This window comes from Saccopteryx leptura, chromosome 2, assembly GCF_036850995.1.
Source record: "Saccopteryx leptura isolate mSacLep1 chromosome 2, mSacLep1_pri_phased_curated, whole genome shotgun sequence".
NCBI classification, from domain to species: domain Eukaryota; kingdom Metazoa; phylum Chordata; class Mammalia; order Chiroptera; family Emballonuridae; genus Saccopteryx; species Saccopteryx leptura.
In genome coordinates, this window is record NC_089504.1 from 4416042 (window position 1) to 4435037 (window position 18996).

The window sequence follows — 18996 nt, forward strand, 5'->3', positions numbered from 1 at the left end:
GAGGGGAGGGAGGCGTGGGTGGGCGCTGTCTGCTCTGCCCAGAGGTCACAGAGCCTGTGTTCCGTCCCATGTCCAGGCACAGGAAGCATCACCTGGGTAGGTAATTTGTATCCATTTTCCCCAAAGCTTGTAAAAGCATACAACATGGCTGCCCAGGAAAACACACACTGGTTCCTTTGCTACAGACAATGGAGACAGGCAGGTTCAGTTACCTGCTCTCAGTCCTCCCTGTCTCCCCATTGCCTGGAGGATAATGTTCTCACTCTTTCATACATTGACCCTGACACCTGGAGCCACTGTTCCTAACCTTCTGGGGCTCAGCCCACCTGAGTCCTCCTGTCCCCCAATCCCCACGTCTCGGTGCCTCTGAGCCTTTGCAGATGGCATTCCCCCTCCTTAACTGCCCTTCCACTCTCTACCTGCCTCAAAAATTCCTGCCTACATTCTTGGTTCTTTAAACATTTCCTGCACTGAGATTTCTTCCGACCCTTTATACCGTGAGTAGTTGCAGTAGGCGCGGAGGTGCAAACAGTCAAACTCGTGGCACTGCCACTCAGTGCCAGGCTCATTCTCTCCTGTACGGACTCTTCTCATTTCTCGCCTCCAAACTCAGAATGGGAGTATTATCTCCGTGCTCTGGGTGGAGAGACTTGGCCTCAGCAGAGTGGCAGCCCTTGCCCAAGGCCCCCGTGAGGAAGAGCCAGGAGCCACCCCCGGGCCTGCCAGTGCAGAGCGTGCCGGTCACACCTGCCCCTGGCACAGCACGCATGTCTGCCTCATGCATAGCCTGGGCACACCCACAGGACCCTGAGCGTTCACGGGTTCCTCTCAAGCGGGTACATCTTTGTGGGTAGTCAGTTCCAGGTCCTGAGCACGTGCCTGGCAGGCCCAGTGGGGGACGCTCTTGAGCAATGCAGGGCACAGCCCCCACTTACTGCCCTCCCTCCCAACTCCCAGGAGGCTGGCAGCCCCCACCAGGGCCAGTGCGGGCCAGTGGTGGCTCGCCTCCATGGCAGTTCAGATCCATTCCCGTGCCTGGTCCACCATGTCAGTTCACCCAAAGCCTGAAAAGGTCACTAACACAGTGGTTGTCCAGGGTCGGAGGGACGGTCAGGTGGAGCCCTGGGGAGTTTCAGGGCAGTGGAGCAATTCTCTATGACCTGTTTTGGTGGATACGCGACATCAAACCCATAGAACTAGGACAGCAAGCTTACTGTGAACTTGATAACAGGTATCAGTGTTGGTCCATCACTTGTTACAGTGTACTAACTAATAGCCGATGTTAACAGGCTGGGAGGCTGTGAACCGGGGAAACAGTGTATCAGGGAGGCTGTGAACCGGGGAAACAGTGTATCAGGGAGGCTGTGAACCGGGGAAACAGCGTATCAGGAACTCGGTCTGCTCAATTCTCTGCACACCTAGGACTGCTCTAAAAGCTGAAGTCTGTTAATTAAAAAATAAAACCTGTCACTAAGAATCACACAGTGCCCAGACCACTTGCGGCTTTTTTTTTTTTTTTTTTTTTGATGAATATTTCAGGTCTCCCTTTTGCCTGGTAACAAATGGCTTGGATCTAAGTGAAAGGTACTCACTCTAAAACGAGCCATTCAGCTCTCAGGAGGGAGCGGGGTGCCGGCTCCCGAGGTGCTGTGCCGCACACCCCCAGCCCTGCGGGGGCCTCAGGACATCGCCTTTGATCCCTCCAGAGGAGGACGAGCTCCCAGGCCGCCCAGGGCTCCGCAGTGGGGAGGCAGGCCCTGGGGTTTGACGGCGACGGCTCCCTCAAAGCCCTCCTTGACCAAAATAGCTCTGTCCTTGGTCCCCCCCGTGCCGCCACTGTCCACCCCACCTGGCCAGCCTGTGACTCACAGGACCACCAACCTCAGGGTCAAAGGGGTTCACTGCTGAGGACAAGGCCTCACTGAACACATGGGGAAACTGAGGCCCAGGGCAGGGCGGGACTGGCCCAGGCCTGCTTGCGAGTGGAAGGTTTTCTGAGGCTGAGCTGCCCCTGTCCTGGGGACAGGGTGGAGGAAGGCCCTCCGAGGGCAGGGCTGAGTTTCCCTGCAAGCTCTCTGTCGGGGCCTCCTCCAGGAGCCTGGTTTCTTAGCACACTGTCCCTGGGTGCCTTAGTCACATTTCCCCGTCCACCTGGACAGTTCTTCTCAACAACGCACCGAGCGCTGTGCCTTTCCCCTGGTTTCCCCATCCCCTTCTTACCGCTGAGCTTGCATTCCTGTAGCCACTCCACCCTCCTCGTTCTCAAAGCCCTCCTCCAGGAAGCCCTCCTTACTTGACTCAATCTTTTCACCCCAGTTCCCTTGCCATCCATCACGGGGTTGCTAGTGTGTTTCTCTGGGACAGTGCAGTGAAGTCTCCCTGTAGGGCCTGGACCTCAGTAACTGCTCACTAAAGCAGAGCAATCACTGTCATTATATTGATATTAATTAGTTATGAACAACATCATAAGGAGATTAATATTACTATATCTCATATTGAGTGTTGATATTATTCCTGTCTACCCCCAACCCTGGTCCTTCTTTGTCCCCCCCTGCCTTTCGTGACACGGGATCCCTCACAGACCCCCCAGCCTCTCCGGCCTGTCCGTCACCGAGAAGACTGACACAGCCAGCTCTGCCGGGGGACAGGGCTCCCACCTGGCTGCCAGCCTCGCTGCTGTAACCTGCAGGGCCTGCTGGGCCCCGCCCCTGCCCCCAACTCGGGAAGCAGATGGTCAGAAACTAATGAATCAGCCTGTGTATTTGCCTGCTGCCGAGCCAGCGGGCTGTACCAGCGGCGAGTACAATAAATAAATCCCCAGCCGTCGCCAACGCGACTCTCTCCTACTCCTCTTCTTCCTTCCACCGCCCTCCTACTCCGAGATCTCAGGATTCCACTTAACCATTTAGGAGCGCGGAGCGAGGCTCCCGCGGAAGGTGCTGTCCCAGAGCCCCCCGGGAGGATGCCAGGAGCCAGCCGGGAATTAGAAGCAGGTCTACCCGACCCCCACCTCCACCTGACCGCTGACGACAGCGCCCGTGCCGGGGGCCAGGCTGGAGGGTCAAGCCTCTGCCATCTTCTCAGCCTGCACATTTCCAAGATTTCATAATGGAACAAACAGTCCAAAAAAGTGGCTTCGTACCAAGGAGGAGGTTAGAATGACACCAAAGCCGACCTTTGATATTATCGAAAGCAGTCCCTGTTTCTTGAGACCCTGATGAAAAGCCTGGGAACCTTCTCCAGGAAAAGACCGCAGCACGTTTTCTGTGCAGACTCCGGGGGCTTCACGCAGGCCCATTTCCCCAGCTGGAAACCCCCTTCCTGGAGTCTGGAGCAGTTAAGGACACTGGCTTTTAGATGAGAAAGCCCTGGGTTTGATCTCAGCTCTGTCCCTTGAAGCTGTGTGACCTTGAGAAAGTTGCTTGACCTCTCTGAGTCTTTATTTCCTCATCCAATTATTTTGTGAGATAATGTGTATGAAATGCCTAGAAAATGTCCCCAATTGGTAGCAATTATTCTTTAATATCCGCTTCACATCCAGAAGCGGGAACTTGACGACGGGAGTGCAGACTGGGAAGAACACAAGGATGACGACAATTACTGAGCGGCCACCATGTGCCTGGTCTGGACTGAGCCCTTCACATTCCTCATGCCTTCTCCCAGCAGCCCCCAGGGAGCTCCTTCCAGTTACCTCCACTTCCCAGGCGAGACTGGGTACCTGCTGGCCTCTCCTCACCTCCTCCGGACTCTGGGGGACCCAGCCAAGGGGATCTTAGGGGAACCAAGCCCATGGTCTCTGTGGCTCTCCTGTCTCTGCAGACACACAAAGGCAGCTCCCTCAGAAGGTCAGACAGCCTGCCTGGAGCGCCGAGGAGTCGTGCAGGGCCAGGGGGAGGCTGCCAGCCTGCCTGAGAGCACCAGGTGTGGGGTGGGGGCAAATCTCCCACCCAGACACCAAGCAGGAGACTCCCGACACGAGCAGTTCTATGGAGGAACTGTTTCATACGACGCTTTTCAAAGCTGGTGACGGTCTCTTAAATGCCTTTGCTTTTATGTTATTTTCTGTGCAAAGCGTGCAGCTGGAGTCAGAGGCCAGCTTGTAAACACTGCAGACAAGCTGCGGGCAAAATATAATTGAGTGGGAAAGCCGCTGTGAGGAAACCACCCCCCAGGGAAGTCTGGCTGTGGGGACCTCCGGGCCCCTAACCACGGAGCCCGGTAGAAGGGGCAGTCACCGTAGCAAAGTCTCAGGAAGGGGAAGAAGCACCTTCACGCGGACAAGCTGTGTAAGCCAGGCCCGGGTTGGGACAAAAATCTCACAGTTGCTGGGCACCGACAAGGCAGGGTGTGGGCGTGGGGAGGGCTTTGCAACGAGCGAGCAAGCAGAGTCCTGGCTCAGTCACTCACTGGCCACACATGGCGTGGGCCTGTCACTCCCCTGCCTTCGGTCTCGGCTTTTCAACCAGAGGGGAAGCACCATGCAGACAGCGGCCTCCCTGCCTCCTTCCCACCACCACCCACCTCGGAAACCTCGGTCCCCCGAAAGGGAGCCCGGGGAGGCTGCGGCCGCTGTGGGAATGACACCGGACACCCCGTGGCCAGCACCCTGGCCCGCCTGTGACGGGTGCAGCGAGAGAAGCTTCGGGACCGGCGCCTGCCCTGCGGCTTCGGCCAGCGCAAGGCCCGTGGCCCCTGCTCAGCACCCGCCAGGACCCTGGAGGTCGGGGTCCTTCAATTTGCAGCCCACACGGGAGGAGGGGCAGAGAAGTGCTCAGGGATGCCGCTCCTGGGTGGCAGAGCGGACAGGAAGCCAGGCCGCTGGGCTGGGAGGCGAGTCAGGGCACGGCGCCCTTCACACGCCCGGGTCACGCTCTGGGGACTCGGTTTCCACCCGAGGTGGACGGCACAGTGAGCCGCCGAGACATGTGGGCAGGCCCAGGGAGCAGCGTCGCCACAGCTGACAGATCTTTCTGGAAACTGTCATCTCGTCCTCAACCCTGTCAACCTCAACTGGGTTTGGTGGCATCTCCCGGTGGCAGGTGGCTGCCAAGGAGAGCCCTGGGGACAGATGATGCCAAGAGGGAGGGCCGGGGAGCACGGCCACCCCCGGGGTGGGGGGCGCCCCAGGAAGGGCTGGCTGCACCGGCTCCCTCGGACAGGACAGGATTTAGCAGGAGCGGAGCTGGGAAGGAGGAAGACCCCACCCACCCCCCTGCATGGTACTTCTCGAACTTCGGGGAAACTTCTGGTCTGGGCAGGCCTGCAAATCAATAATCAGATCCATGACCCGTGGGGGCCGAGAGTTAGGATCCAGGAGACTGTCCCTAACCCCACGTGGGACCCTGGGCTTGCCTTTCCCTCTCTGTGCCTCAGTTTCCCCTTCATGAACCGCTGGAGCTCTGCCACTGACCTCCCAGAGTCTAAGTGCTTCAGTCCCCGGGAGGAAGGGAGGGGAGACACCCCCCCACCTCCCCTACTCCAGGGAGAGCGCCGGGCGCCAGGGGAATTCTCCCTGACAAATGATTTCCTATTTATTGGTAAGAAAAGTTGCAGTGGGGATAAATTATTAACAAAACGGAAACGGAGATTCTGTTGGGAGCAGATTCTAATTCTAGATGCCTTGAATGTCTCTGACACTCTCTCTCTCTCTCTCTCTCTCTGGTTTCATTGATTCCTGCTTCTTGCTTTGCTGCCTGGAACTCCCTCCCCGCCCACCAGCTTCTCCTCCCTTCCCTTTATGAGCAAAAGCCCCCGGACAGCGGGAAGGTCACCCCTCCCTGCTCGTGAATCAGCGCAAACTGACCCGCGTGCCATTTCAGGGTGGGAGCTGCAGCTGGCCGGGAGCTTCTCTTAATTTTTTTTTGGATTTTGTTGCTCATTGGAGCCGTGTCTTCCCAGCCCAGCCATTACTCAGGCGGGGAAGGGCCAGGAGCCAGGGCAAGGCGTCTTCCTGGGACTCATCCATCCTGGTGGAGAGCCTCCAGAAACCACGGCAGCGGCCCCCAACCCGCCCCTGACCAAACCAGCCACCGGGACACCTCTTGGGGGAAGGCCCACCCCAGACCCAGAGTCTCCGGCAGTGTCACGCCCGCCTGGCTCGGCCAGGTGGAAGGAGGTGCATCTCAGCTGCCCAGAGCGGCTCTCCACTCTGCTCCAGTTCCCCACAGTGTTTGAGAGGAAAGGGAGACCTCCTTCCAGAACCTCCTGTTGGAGACCCAACTCTTATCTGGGACAACAGGAGCTGGGCCTGGCCCACCCTTGCCCCATACCCGTCACCCCTGTCTGCACGGTGGCATTTATTTATAAACATTTCCACATGGAGTGAGGACCCTGGCAGTGGGTTCTGAGGGCAGCATTGGCCGAGTGCCTACTCGTGCGCTTCCTAGCTCCCCTCCCAGGATCCCTCCGCTCTGCTGCGGCTCAGAGCAGAGAGGTGACCCGCCTGGTATCGCCCAGGTACAACTGTGCAGTCACAGAGCGGAGCTGGCCGTGGCTGGTGGAGATGCTATTCCAGCTGCCAGGCAGGAGCCCTCTCCTCACCCCAAGGCTGGCTTCCCCAGCGGAGCCAGGCGGGGAGCCCTTCACCCGACCTTTGGGTGGGAGGTTGGGGGAGAGCGGGCTGTCCAGGGGGGGGCAGCTGGAAGGCCCGGGGCGCAGGAGCGAGGGTGAGGGGCCAGGCCCTGTCGGCCAAGGCTGCTTTCCTCCATCGCAGAACAGCTGGAGGGCACGGGGCGGGGTCTGGCCAAGGCTCGGGCTATGCAAGGGTTACTCTCTCGAGGAACTTAACATTTTCTTCTTTTTTTTTTTTAAAAAAAGGATACATTCTGTTTTGCCCTGGGCATATGTGGATTCTCCCCACAGCCAGATTTCTAGAACTGTCTGGGGTGGGAAATTCTCTCCTGGCTGGTCTCTGTGCTCCTCTGCCCACAGGCGACGTCCACACCCTGCACCTCCCGGCACCATGTAACTGACCACGTAACTGACCACGCACACAGGGCATCTGTCTTGGAGAAAGAATGGCTCCCTCTCCGTTTGCATACTCCCCAGTGCAGGGAACTCATTACCACACACACACACACACACATACACACACACACACAAGCCAAACTGAACAGCTTACTCCTTAGAAAGTTTGGTAATCTATTTTGGCTCACGTGCCACATATTCTCTTTGCTCCAGGCCCCCTGTCTTTTACTGTTGGCCTTGTTTTCTCTGGTTATGCTGGAGACACTCCTCTGCCAGGCAGGGCGGAGCGGGAGCTCCCGGGCTTCCCCACAGGTCCAGCGGCTCCTCCTCCTCCTGGCAGCCTCGGTGGCGGCGTGGGGACACGGCCTGGTCATCCAGGAGTGGGCCTGCCCTGCCGGGAGGCGGCCCCAGCCACTCTTGTTCCCCTGCCTGCCCACCTCACCACATCGCCACCCAAACAGTGCGACCCTTCATTTCATATTTTCTTTAGGAAGGTCAGTAAAAGCGAACTATCAGAGATGGGAGGTTGAAAGGAAGAAGGAAGAAGCTAGAGAGAAAGGGAGAGGAAAGGAAGGAAGAGAGAGAAAGTGGGGCGGGGTGGGGTGGGGGCGGGGCACGGGGAGAAAGGAGAGCTGCAGCCCGAGAAGCCCCGTCAAGTGCGTTATTGATTCAGGACCAGAAAATGCTTAGAGAGTAGGAAAAGCGTCCTGCTCTTTAAAAGCTTGTGCAAAGCAGAAGCTAGACACAGGCAGCCTTTCCCAAAGCGGGCCGCTCAGCTGACATAAATATTTTATCGCGGAGGAAAAAAGTGGCTCGGAGGGTTTCGATGCTGGGGGGAAGGTGGGCTGGGGGCAGGGCGGCGAGGGGCCCCTCCCAGGCCCTGGCCAGAGCACTCAGGGCAGCTGCCTGACCCCAGACCCCTGGGGCTGTGGCCCACGGAGCCCCTCTCCTCTCCTGAGAGGTGCCCTTTGGCTTTCTCCCCGAAGAGCAGAACAATGGGGCCTCCCTGGGTCCTGAGAGAGGCCATCCCTGAAAGGAGAGGGTCCAAGCGGAGGAGTGAGTGAAGCCTGAGACCCCCTTTGCTCCCTGTCCACCCCCTGCTGTGTCCCCACCAGCCCCTCGGGCCTCCCCACCCCGCCCCCACCTGCCACCAGACGCCCTGTTACAAACCCCTGTGCTCTCCCCTCCCCCGCTTTGGGTCAAGTCCCAACCGGAACTACCACTGGCTCCGCTCCGCCAGCCTCGCCCACCGTCTCACGCCTCTTCTGCCCCCCCCCCCGTCCCCTTTTTTCTTTTTGAAATGTCCACACTGAGAATTGTGTTGGCATCAGACCTTGAGGTGACATTTTCTCACGTGACATTTCCTTTCCTCTACTCGTGAAGATCCTAGGAGGTCAGGTACAACTCCTGATCTCGTTCCCGAAACGGAGAAATGGGCGCAGGTTAAGCAGCCTGCTCTGCTGGGGGGAGGGGCAGACGTGGTGCCCGGAGCCTCCCAGTGCGGGCTCCTGGGCTCCCGGAGAGGGCCCCGCTGCCACACCCTCTCAGGGCGTGGTCAGGCCTCAGCGACAGTGCGGTGAAATTTTGTGCCACAGATGACTTTGTCTGCAAACCACAAACACAATTCTATGGATTATTTTATGATTCCACTGAAGTCACTTCTCCCCCCCTCCCCCGCCCCCTTGTGGGGTAGAGGACTAGTAAGAAGTCCCTGGCCCTGCCCCACACCTGGGCACACCTGGACAGGGGCATCACTGTGGAGGAAACCTTTGGTGGGGATGGGAGTGGCAATGCTGAACTAGTATGTTTTCATTCATTCATTCGCTTATCCATTCACGTATTCATAAACTATTTCTGAATGTCCTCTGTGCACCAAGTAGCGCTGGAGAAGCAGCGGTCAAGCCCAGCTGCCCATCGTGATCCCCGGGAAGGGGAAGAGATTGTCCTGGCCCCGAGGCCGGACATTCGGCTCCAGATTGGAAGCAGACCAACCATTCAACCCAGCAACCAAGGAAAACCCTCTGTGGCGACTCAGATGCCTGGCCAGGTTCGGGAGCCTGGCTCAGCTGATCCAAGGAAGGGCACCTGTGCAGGATGTCAGCCTGCTGTCACCAGCACCCCCATTTTGCAGGTGAGGAAACTGAGCCCCCCCCCAGAGGCCAGGCACACACTTCTGGGAACCTGGGCACTTTGACCCTTCATGGGAGTGTTGACCACTCTGCTGTGACCACCAGACAAGTTATTTGTGCTTGGTTCTGTGAATGGCATGGATGACTAATCTGGAGGGAAATTGTCAGGGGTGGTCAGGAGGGCTTCCTGGGGGAGGTGAGATTCCTGAAGGACAGACTCAGAAGGATGGGTGAGCCAGATGTGGACAGGTGGAGGGAGGCTGACCAGGCTGTGCAGAGGATTCGCTACGTAAAGGGCCCAAGCAAAGGGCCAGAACAGACATGCAGACAGCTACAGGGAGAGAGGGGTTAAAGCATTCGGCTGGGCCAGGAGCCTGGGGGGCACAGCAGACAAGGCCAATGGGCCAGGAGCCTGGGGGGGCACAGCAGACAAGGTCAATGGGCCAGGAGCCTGGGGGGGCACAGCAGACAAGGCCAATGGGCCAGGAGCCTGGGGGGGGGGCACAGCAGACAAGGCCAATGGGCCAGGAGCCTGGGGGGGCACAGCAGACAAGGCCAAGACAGAGGCCCGGAGCCAGCGGCAAACTTGACATTTAGCAGATGCAGGAAGGCCCTGCCTCTGGCCTGCCAGCCTCCTTCCAGGAAGAGAGGTTAGCCTGGGAACAAAGGGACAGGTGGGGAGCCAGCTCCCTCACCCCGGGATGGAGTGCCCACAGCTCAGATAGAAGGAAGGATTCTGACAGCCAACTCTCCCCCTCTAGTCTTCAAATTTAAAAAACAACAACAACATACTTAAGGCTGGAAGGGACCCCATGCAGTCCTAGGAAAGACTGCATGGTGCTTCTCAAATCTGGCTGCGCCCGCCCGGGACCACCTGGGAGCTTGAATAATCCCGAAGCCCAGGCCCACCTGGAGACCATGCAGCAGCCATGGGAGCTGCAGCCTGGGCGGGGAGAGGGAGGAGCTCCAGGGACTCCCGCCGGGAGCCGCTCCCGTGAGGCAGGGCCTGGCACAGCCAAGGGACTGCACAGCCCTGGCCCCGCCTTCTCCTCTCCTGGAGTCCCAGTTGCCATCTGTGTTTGGGCCTTCAAGAAGGCTGCCTCCCCCCATGAGGTAGGAGGGGAGAGAGCCACAAAATCTGAACCCCCTTTCCTACTGTGAAGGGTTCTCCTGTGAGACGCAGCGGGGGCACCCCAGACCAACCCCATCAGAGCCTCAGGGGGAGTTCTCGTCCCGGGCACTGAGTGCATCGTGGCTTCCAAAGCTGAGGCCGCTGCCTCGAGGACCCTGCGGTGGGACAGTTCTTCATCTGGGGGTGACAGCTGGTCCCCCAGCCCCCTGCCCTACCCCTCCTCTTCCCCATGCCTTTCCCCTAGGCTGAGAGGCAGCCAGGCCCTTGGGGACCCCGAGTGGGCAGGGCGGGCTGTCCGGGGCTGGCAGACAGGCCCAGTGGCAGGCAGACACCCGCCTGCATTGCTGCTCCCCGCACCGCTATTTTTAGGTGCATTATTGGCTGGTACGTGGGGGCAAACACGCAGCCGGATGGACATGAAGTCAGAGGATTAGCAGCCTCTGACATGTCTCCAAGGGCAGAGGGGGTGGGGAAAGCTGCCGGCAAGCCTCCCCGCCCTCTCCTGGGCTGGCGGGACTGGCTGGGGGGGGACAGGCTGGCAAGGACAGGATGCTCACCCGGCACAAATGGCCACATGCACACACATGCGTGCGCACGCATGACGACAGCCTCACTCCATTAGGTGTTTTTCTGAGATACTCGGGCACATCGCATCAGCTACACAGACTGCTTAGGACGTGGGCACTGGGTAGTCCGGGATGGAGATGCCAGGCTCTTCTCTTTAGAAGCTGTTTGATTTTGGGCAAGTGGCTTAACCTCTCTGAACCTCAGATTCCTCATATTCAAATGGGTATAAATTTGGGAACTACCATATGTGTTCTGTGAGGCTCACTGAGCTAGTTAGGTCAAGCGCTTGGTATACAGTAGGCACTCAATAAATGTAAGCTGCTGCTGGTCTGAGGAGGAATAGGAAGATGTGGAATCAAGAAACTCCTTAGAAGCCTGACCAGGCAGTGCCACAGTGGATAGAGCATCGGACTGGGATGCGGAGGGCCCAGGTTAGAGACCCTGAGGTCGCCGGCTTGAGCGCGGGCTCATCTGGTTTGAACAAGGCTCGCCAGCTTGAGCCTGAGGTCACTGGCTTGATTGAGCAAGGGGTCACTCGGTCTGCTGTAGCCCTCCGGTCAAGGCACATATGAGAAGGCAATGGTGAACAACTAAGTTAGTCAATAAAAAACTGATGCCTCTCATCTATCTCTTTTCCTGTCTGTCCCTATCTGTCCCTCTCTCTGACTCTGTCACAAAAAAAAAAAAAAAAGAGAGAGAGAGAGACTCAAGAGGACCGTCAGTTACAAGCCTACGAAATGGCGACTTTCCTGAGCTTAAAGGCTCCCAGAGGGCCCACAAGGGTCACAGGCGAACTCAGGGTGATCTGGGAAGGCCTGTGAGTGTTTGCAACTCTGTGATGCCCATGCGTGTGTGCATATGTGTATTTATGTGCATATGCATGCATGTGTAACATGTGTGTGTGCGTGTGTGTATCCATGTCCATGTATGTGTGTGGATGCATGTGTATCCATGTCCGTGTATGTGTGTGGGTGCATGTGTATCCGTGTCCATGTATGTGTGTGGGTGCATGTGTATCCATGTCCGTGTATGTGTGTGTGTGCATGCGTATCCGTGTCCGTGTATGTGTGTGGGTGCATGCTCCTTGTTCCAGGAAGAGCACATGGATTCTCAGAAGGGCTGTGACACCTCCCAAAAGGGGAGCCGTGCTCGGGGGTCTTGCGGCAGAGGTGGGCAAGTCTCTGCCTTTGTCCCCGGGGTCTTCCCAGCACCTGCTCGTCTCCGTGCCACTCTGCCTCCCTCTAGGTTTGAAAGCCCGAAGGCCACAGCAGAATCTGGGGGTGCAGTGGGTTTGAAGGCTGAACACACAGAGCCCCTCACGCCACGGGCCGGAAGTCTGTATATCCCAAAGGGGGCGGAGGAGTGAGACTTGCGAGCGATCACCCAGCCCCTGGTGCCAATCCCGCGGGGAGCCTGGTCCCAGGAGCCAGACCCAGCACGATGCCAGTCACGAGGCTGTTGGCAAGGGTTTTTGGTGGCACCTGGGGTGGGGACAGGGACAGAGACATCATGCCCTCTGACAGCTGGCTTCTCCTTCTGCTGTCACCTGCCTCTGGCTGAGTCTCGATTCCCCAGAGGGAGGGGACAGTCCGAGAACCTGCATTTCTCCGAACGGGCACTGCCACCCTCTGAGGCTGTGGTGGGAGCCGGGCCCACCTGCAGGCCCCATCTCTCACGGGCCTCCTTTCCACCTTTTGCCCAACAACAGACTTCTGGTCGTGTTTCATTTCCTTTTATTTCCCTGGTCGATGGCTGGGGTCAAGTGGACAAATGGCTCAGGCCATAGGAGAGAGCTGGAATGAGGGACTGAGGGGGATCCAGGCTCAGAGCACCCAGGACAACTGCTGGGGAGAATGCCAGATCCTTGACATGGGGTCTGGGGCCCTCTGGGGGAGAGGAGGGCAGCTCCAGAAGCCCCCACGTTTAGACCTAGATGGACCCGTGCACATGGGTTCATTGAACTCCTTTCCACCAGTGAGGCCCTGAGAAGAGAGGTGACCCCTCTCTAGGTTGCACCTTAAGACCCAGGGTCCCCTCCACCTGCCAATCTCAGGACAGCTAACCAGACTCTTCTGTTACAGAACAAGGGCAGGACTGGACAGTGGTCAGGGCCCTGGAGACAGACGTTGGCTTTGCACCTGGCTGTGCAGACTTGGGTAATTCTCTCTACCTCTCTGAGCCTCCCTCTCCTCACCTGTAGAATCACCTGTCTCTGTGTTGTGGAGAGGACAGAAAGGGCTTCGCAGGGCGCATGGAGCACAGGGAGGCCCCGGGAAACCGCCATGCAATCCCTCAAGATGGGGCGTGGGGAAGGAGCCCCTGCGCCTGGCAGTGTGCGGGGTCTATCCCTGCTCTCTCTTCCTGAAGCTCCGGGGGGGGGGGGGGGACGGGAGGGAGGGACGGGGGCGGGCCCTCCCACCCACAGCGGGGGGCGGGGCTTCTTCAAGTTCTGTCCACCCTCCTGCCTCTCACCCTTGGCCCCGCCCACCTGCCACAGACATCCCCTTCCTTTCCGCCTCCTAGCGCGCTGCCACAGCAAGGAGAACCACGGCTCGGCTCGTGGGTGGGCTGGCCGGGGGTCTGGGGCCTCTCTGGGCCCGCTCGGAGCAGTGCCCAGCCGTGGGGCTGCACACAGGTGAGCGCTCAGCTGAGTGGACCAGATAGCAAACACGTTAACCTCTGGCCATGCCCACCCTGAAGGTGTAGCTAGGACACCCCACTGGCGGCAGGTGGCTTGCAGACAGGCATCCCGCTTACCCACCAAATGCCACCATTGCGAGGTCCCATCCACATAAGTGGGTGGATGGAGACCTGGTGTGGGATGCCTCCTGTCCCCAGGGCTCCAGGCCCTTCTTCTGGGAAAGCCCTGGGCTATGGCGGAAACTCCTGCGTCAAGTGGACAAATGGAGGCCCGAAGAAGTCACTCTGTCCCGCTGGGCCTCAGTTTCCCCATGCAGGAAGTGGTGGGGGTTAGACTCCATTCATGGTTTCCCAGTGTTCGCAGGAGCCCCGGGACCCCCGGGGGAGGGGCAGAGGAACAGCGACGGCCGAATCCCAGGCTCCCACTTTCCCCCGAGCGGTCAGTGCCACGGTTCCAGACACGGGTGCGTCGGGGCTCCAACGACCGCTGAGACCCCTTCCAAACGGCTCTCGCTATTTGAGATGAGGGGTGAGTACCATCGGCATCTATTTCTCACCGACTGAGTCCAAGCATGTAGCAAAGGCGGAGACACGGAGTCTGGCGCTCTGGTGAGCGTGGGAGAGGAGATACTCAGAGACCAGAGAGAGATCACAGGTCACAACATCTTCTCCCCAATGACCCTCCTCGAAAGTTAACATCCCAACCAGGAAAAAAAAAATGTTAGAAAAAAAGAGAGAGGAAGGAGGGAGGTGAGAGAGAGAAGGAAGGAAGAGGGGGTGAGCATTTGAACGTTCCCTGTCCTCGGGCCTTAGCGTGGCTTAGGGGTTAGATGGCCAGGGTCTGCATTTGAGCCCGGAACTCCACCACTCAGCATCGGAGTCTCGGTGTCCCCATCTGTGAAATGGGGACAAGACAGATGTAACTTCTGCCATGCAAGATACTTGGGAGGGCTGGATGAAATACCGCGCATAGCACGCTCAGGGCCGCAACGGAGATATTCTGAGAGTCCAGAAATAAACCCTCGTGTCTATGGTCAATTGATTTTCAAGGAGGTTACCAAGAACAGTTGATGAAAAGAACAATTTCTTCGACAAATGGGGCCGGGAGGACTGGATATCCATCCACACGCTAAAGAATGAAGTTGGACACCTACCTTACACCATGCCCAGAAAGTAACTAGAAACGGGTCAAAACCTAAATATAGAAGCTAAAACTACAAACGCCTTAGAAGGAAACAGATGGGTAAACATTTAAACCTCGATTTTTGCAGTGGTTTCCTAGATAAGACGACAAAAGGAAGAAATAGATAAATTAGACAACTAAAACAAAATCTTTTGTTTCTATCAAGGGACACCATCAAGAGAGGAAAGGATTATCTGTAGCCTGGGGGAACTGTCTTCAAATCATACGTCTGACAAGGATCTAGCATCCAGAATATATAAAGAGTATGTACTGACAAATAACTCAATGTAAAGATGGGGCAAAAGACTTGACTAAACGTTTCTTCAAAGATACACAGATGGCCAAGAAGCGTGTGATGCCCAGCAAGCATCCTTAGTCATTAGAAAAACGCACAGTGAGATACCACTTTACACCCACTAGGTTGACCATAATAAAAAACAAAAATGGAAAAGAACAAGTGTTGGCAAGGACGTGGAGAAATGGGAACCCTCGTGCAGTGCTGGTGGGATTATAAAACGGTGCAGGCACCGTGGGAAACACTGAAATCTAAGCCTTCAATATAAAAACGGCCGTAGGACCCAGCAATTCCACTCCTAGGTGTGTACCTAAGAGAAATGAAAATGTACGTCCATGAGAGGCCTTGTACAGAAATACTCATAATAATATTACTCATAATAGCCAAAGAGTGGAAACAACCCAAACGTCCATCAACCGATGAGCGGAGAAACAAAATGTGGTCAATAATATAACGAAGACTGCTCGGCCGTGACAAAGGAGTGGGGTGCCGCCACCTGCTACGACATGAACGAACCTCGGAAACAGTATGCCCGGGGGGAGAAGCCAGACACGAAAGTCAAGTGTGGTGCGAGCCCATTTATATGAAATGTTTAGAATAGACAAGTCCACGGGCAGAAAGTGGACCAGCAGTTGCCAGGGCTGGAGGGGGGAGGAATGGGGACCAACTGCTAGTGGGGACCAAACTTCCTTTTGGGGTGATGGAAACATTCTGGAACTGGACAGAGGTGGTGGTTGTACGCCACTGGCAATGTGCTAAATGCCCCTGCAGTGCTCACAAATGGATAGAAAGGCAAATTTTATATTATATATATTTTACATATATATATTTTATATAATATATATATTTACATATTTTTTATGAGAGAGAGAGACAGGGAGAAAGATGAGAAGCATCAACTCATAGTTGCAGCACCTTATTTGTTCATTGATTGCTTTCTCATATGTGCCTTGACGGGGGAGGGGGTGAGCCAGTGACCCCTTGCTTAATCCAGCGACCTTGGGCTCAAGCCAGCGACCATGGGTTCACGTCAATGATCTCATGCTCAAGCCAGCGACCCTGCGCTCAAGCCGGCAACCCCGTGCTCAAGCTGGTGAGCTCGCACTCAAGCCATTGACCTTGGGGCTCTGACCTTGGTCCTCAGCATCCCAGTCCGACTCTATCCACTGCACCACTGTCTGGTCAGGCTGCAGCAATAAAATTTTTAAGTAGCTAATTTCTTGTTATATAAATTTTACCTCAATTTAAAAATTAAACAAAAAAAAATGTAAATGCCCTCATCACACACACACAAAAAATTTTTTTTAAATCCTGTGTGGTGATGGATGCTAACTAGCTAAACTTACTGTGGTGACTCGCAACATATATGCATATCAAATCTCGTTGAATACTTCAATCTTAAACAATGTTATATGTAAATTATATTAATTAAAATTTAAAAGCAACTTAGATGATCTGAGAGGTAGCATGATATTTTTAGCACTTGGCTTTCTCTTTGTTTAGATTTTCATTTATGAGACTCCTATGATAAAGGACGTCCAACTTGAAAAAGAAAGCTCAGTGCTGTGCTGGGTGGGCACAGGACACACAGGGGACTGCCCCTTTCTGCACTGGCGTCCCCTGTGTTGTGTGTGCGTGTGAGCAAGGCTGAACCCAGCTGAGATTTCCCCAAGGCCCAGAATGTGTCTGGAAACCACCCAGGAACTGGTTAGTCTGGCCAAACCCCAGCACTACGCAGTTGGGGAAACTGAGGCCAGGGGGCTTAGCCTGGGGTCCCAGCAGCAAGGAGACCGTGCCGGGGCCTCAAGCCGCCGGGCTCCCAGCCGGCACCTCCGCCTACTCCCACACACCGCCCCCCGCCGGCTGTTGGCGTGCGCTTGGGGAATCAGAAACATGTTTTCATATATTTCAGCAAATCCACTGCTGCTGAAAGCAAACCAGGACCCGTGAGCCGCAGCTGAATGGAACGGGTCTCTGCCTGCTCTGCCACGGCCCACTGTCTGGGCCCCTCCAGGAAAAGGCCTGGCATCCTTGTGGGCCTTCTAGGCCCTGGCCAGGTTGGAGGCAGGAGAGCCTGGGCCGAGGGCTGTGTGACAGGGACAGAGCTTTGCAGCCTGGGCCTGCTCCTGGCAGGCGATGGCTGGGCGCTGAGGGCAGGGGGCACAGTTGCAGCTGATCCTTGGGGCCTGCCAAGCTGTGTTCCAGCCTCGTGGCCCAGCCGTCTGCGCCCTGGGGGCTCCCTCAGGCCTCTGCCCGCTCACTGCACCTTCCTCCCCGCCCTCCTGCCGTGCCCTTGGCCTGGACCCTAGAGGCTGGCTACGAGCCACACAGAGGAAGGGTGACTGATCTAGGGGGCCTTGGGAAGCCTCAGTTTATTCCTCCACTAAGTGGCACAGTCCCATCCTCGCCCCCACAGGCATGGGGGGAACTGCACAGGTGGACAGGCTTGTCTCTGTCATCCACACGATCTCCCCTCATCACTGGATGCCCTTCCGCTGCTCGTGCCATTTCTGCTGCCCTGACCATTGTCCCTCTGATTCCTTCCAGCCCTCAAGGCCACAGGCCACCCAGTCCGCCCCGGTGCCAGCCCCCGAACCACCCCAGCCCAGCAACTGTTCTCCGTGTTACAACCTTGGCCAACGGACCATCCTCAGTCTCTATTGTCTGCCTTGACTCCTCTGCTTGTCCCTCAAGCTGAATTCTAGGATGGAAAACAAGAAAACCAATCCCCTTCCGGCACGTTCACTCGGTGCCAGGCACCCCTGAGGCTCGCACAGGCTTTCTGGAGGCTGGGTCTAGATCAGCCCCGTCTCCAGACGCAGACGGGAAGACCGAGGCTCAGACTGTCCGTCATCCGGCCCCTCTCCCACTGCGCGTGGGGTTTGAGGCAGGCCGTCATGATGCGTGCCCTAGGGGAGGAAGACGAGAATGCACCCTGGGTCAATCAGGGCTGGGGAACGCAGAAAGCGAAGAGAAGAGGAAGACGAGCCTGGAGAAGGTGAGGCGATGTTAACTGGAATGTTCTAGAACCTCTAAGCCTCTGACTGTCATGGGGAAGATGTCCCCTCCGGGTCCTCTCCTTTCCCTCCTGCACCCCAGGTGCACTGCCCCCTACCTTCTAAGGGATGTCTGGACCCAAACCCACTCTCCTAAGAAAAGTGAGGGGTGAGGATCTCGCTCGTGTGGCCCCGGACCTCGCAGGCAGCGCTGTTGCGAGTCCTCCCTGTCCCCAGGAAGGAGACTTCGCCGTGCATCAAGATGTCATGCGTGGAGCTATTCTTGTCCTAGACTGGGCCCTGCCTCGGGCATTTCAAGAGACAGAGCGGCTTTAACGAAGGGCTGGGTGAAGCTCAGGTTCCAAAGTCACTTCCTGCTTGAGGACAGAGCTGCGCCGACCTCCTGGTGTCATCTGATCACAAACCCCATGGCGCAGGGACGCTAACGGAGAGAAGTAGAGGCTTTCGGTGCCTCCTCTGTCCTGATCAAAACCCTGGTTCTTCCTGCCAGGCTCAGCTCTGATCTCTCCTCCTCCGCGAAGCCTTCCTGGATCACACGGTCCTTCTACCCACCCACCCATGTGTTCACTGCACGCGGCCTGAGCACTGACTGAGCCCAGAGGGAGGAAGGGAGGAGGGAGGGAGGGAGGGAGGGAGGGAGGGAAAGATGAACAAGACGACCCTGCCTTTGAGGAGCTCGTCAGCCGGGAAGGAAGCACATCAGGTGCATATAAGTTGTGTAACTTGAGCGTCTGTGATGTGCCAGGCACTGTGCTCATGGCAATCCTGTATGCATAGTCTATTAATAGGGCCAGTATAAGGCAATAAGGCTCAGAGAGGTTAAGCATCATGCCAAAGGTAACACAGCATGGGATGCGAACCTCTACCTCTCCACCCCTAGGGCCTGAGCTCTTAACCATGAGGCCACATTAATCAGAACAATAGCAGAGATGTGTCCAGATGGGGATGTTCTAACCCACCTGGGCTAGGGAGTCCTGGAAAGCCTCCTGGAGGAAGTGGGGTTCAACCTGAACCTCAGAAAATGAGCTGGGGTTATCCAGGTAAACGGGCAAGCCTCCGACATGAAG

General features: G+C 56.8%; 2 protein-coding genes across 5 annotated transcripts in view; both read right to left on the reverse strand.

Annotated features, from left to right (window-relative positions):
* The window catches only part of NTNG2 (netrin G2), a 64351-nt gene that overhangs the window by 35284 nt on the left and 10071 nt on the right, over positions 1-18996 (reverse strand). The window lies entirely within an intron of this gene.
* PRRT1B (proline rich transmembrane protein 1B) overlaps positions 1-18996 on the reverse strand; it is a 596855-nt gene that overhangs the window by 5587 nt on the left and 572272 nt on the right. The gene's annotated exons all lie outside the window — the stretch shown is intronic.